This window comes from Kryptolebias marmoratus, linkage group LG22 (assembly GCF_001649575.2).
Source record: "Kryptolebias marmoratus isolate JLee-2015 linkage group LG22, ASM164957v2, whole genome shotgun sequence".
NCBI classification, from domain to species: domain Eukaryota; kingdom Metazoa; phylum Chordata; class Actinopteri; order Cyprinodontiformes; family Rivulidae; genus Kryptolebias; species Kryptolebias marmoratus.
The window spans coordinates 6534888-6537197 of NC_051451.1; the positions used below are offsets into that span (position 1 = coordinate 6534888).

Here is a 2310-nt window from a genome sequence, read left to right on the forward strand (position 1 = left end):
TTACTGTACAATTAGTTATCATATTCACTGTTAGCTAGATTCTTCGTGCCTTGGTTTAGTAATATCATGTTTTAGTAGTTTAGTTATCCTGTACCTTGTTAGCATTGTCATGTTTTAGCTTAGTTATCTTGTCATGTTCTGTAACTCTGTCTGTAATTTTGTTCTTGTGCTGTAAAGCACTTTGAGTCCTCTCGTGCTGAAAAGTGCTATATAAATAAATGTACCTACCTACCTACCTACCTACCTACCTACTCACCCAGTCAGTTCTTTTTTTTTCAGATTATAAACCAAATTTACACAAAAGCAAACTTTTGCTGTTTAAAAAAAGTTTTGGTTCATCCTGTTCATAATTGGTCGATGGTTATCTGAGCAACAAGTACATGTGACTATGGAGCTACAATGTTTACTGCATTCCAGTGTCATGAGCTGGCGGTGGAAGAAGAGCAGAGGCATCAGCCAGTCTGAAGTCAGAGCCAAAACAATGCATTCAATAACCGTATTAGGACACTGGTTTGTCAAATCCACACTAATGGAACTCAAGAAGAGAAGATGCACCCTGTGATGGGGAAAAAGAGACTGTAAGCCAACAGATCTTTGGAAAATGATAGAGCTGTTCTTTGGTGCACGTAGCTACTTTTGTTAACCCTTTCATGCATAGTGGTCACTGCAGTGGACATCTATTTAAAAGCCATTTTCTTGTATATGAATGGATTTTTATGAGCATAGACCACTAAAGGGGACATTAGTGTACCATGCAATACACTGCCATCTAGTAAAAACAAATCTGTGGCAATCTGCCTTCGGCTGCCTGCCTGACGTCACCGGTGCTCCTGATTCGCCAGTTCAGTAATTACTCACAGCTGCAGCTTGTCGTCATCATCCAGGTCCAGGCTTCTTAAGGCAGATGGAGGGAGCTGTTCCCCGCTGAAGCATCGATTTCCATTGGGTAATCTGTCTTGGCCTGAAACCTGTGTTTCTAAAATACTCTGAGCTTACCTTGTTTTCCTGTGCACCTCCTAGTGTTCCCGTTCCGCACCTTCCTTCACTCACCTGAGATTACTTACCTGGAATCACCTGTGGATGATGACCGAAACTAGCTGAACCTGGCAAAGGACTACTTGCCTGCAAACCTTACTTGCATCCTCTGACCTGGACACCACCCTCACCACTCTGGACCTGTCACTGTGTAAATATCCCCTCACGAGGTTCTGGAGCAAAGCCTGTCTGCCTCCCACGAGACACCTTCACAGTTCGTGTAAATACTCACCTGAGATACTCACCTTTTGCTCTGCACGTAAGTTAGCTTCGTACGCTAATACTCCAAGCTACTCGCTAATAGACTTCTGGACTCAGACATTAATTTTACTTCTCCTTCTTTCAGATTTCACCCCCAGCGCACAATAAGCTTTCTAACTGATTATTGTTGTCTGCGTTGTTCGTTACTTGGGGACTCGCCACTGGCGAACTTGTAAAATCCTGTCAAAATCTAAACATAGACTGTTTCTATGCTTGAAAAGTTCTTGAATAATTAAAGTTTTTCCAATTTTTTTTTTTATGCCCTGATAAAAATACTTTGGGGGAAAAAATCCTGGCTAACTTATTGTAATCCATGCATTTAAAGGTTTCCCCCATAAACAAATAGTCGATTATAATGACAACAAAAAGTCAAGGGATTTTAATATATGATTAAATCCAAAAATTGACTCATCAAATGGGAAACCCAAAGCAAAAAAACACTAGCAGAAGATTAAACACCTGGATGAGTGAGGTGGGAATCGTAGACGTTTGGAGAGAGAGAAACCCGAAAAACAAAGACTACTCACAATGTCCACTCCCGCATAACGATAATCAGGAAACCATTCCTATAATTTAGGATGCATTAAAAGCAGTGATTAGTGTCAGAATGCAGTGTGAGCGTGGCGAACCCAAGACGCAGACTCAACTTTTCAAAACAAAAACTGATTTAATAAAATAACAAAAGTAGAAAACAAAAGGCTGACGTGGCAGCAACACTAACTATAACAGAAATCCAAGGCAAGACGAAACAAGGCAAGGCAAGGCAAGGCAAGGCAACACTATGAGCAACATCAACATCTAACAAACAACAATGAATCGGCAGGGAGGTGGAGAGGAAGACCAAGTTTTAAAGCAGAGGGTGATGAGGAGAAGTGGGAACAGGTGTGTGATTAGAAGTAAAAGAGCATTTACGGTGAGAGACTGTGAGAGGAACCGAAGCCTGTCCGCACCTGAGCATGGAGCGAGGAGGCACCGCGACGGAGACGAGCCGCCAGCCGGACGGGAGAGCCGAGC

At 42.3% G+C, this 2310-nt stretch overlaps 1 long non-coding RNA gene across 1 annotated transcript; it reads left to right on the forward strand.

Moving 5' to 3' along the window:
- Positions 1 to 297: 297 nt before the first annotated feature.
- LOC119616679 lies at positions 298 to 1495 on the forward strand. The gene is made up of 3 exons (XR_005232651.1): positions 298 to 946; positions 1021 to 1294; positions 1382 to 1495. It is a non-coding gene; the product is annotated as an uncharacterized LOC119616679 (long non-coding RNA).
- Positions 1496 to 2310: the final 815 nt, after the last annotated feature.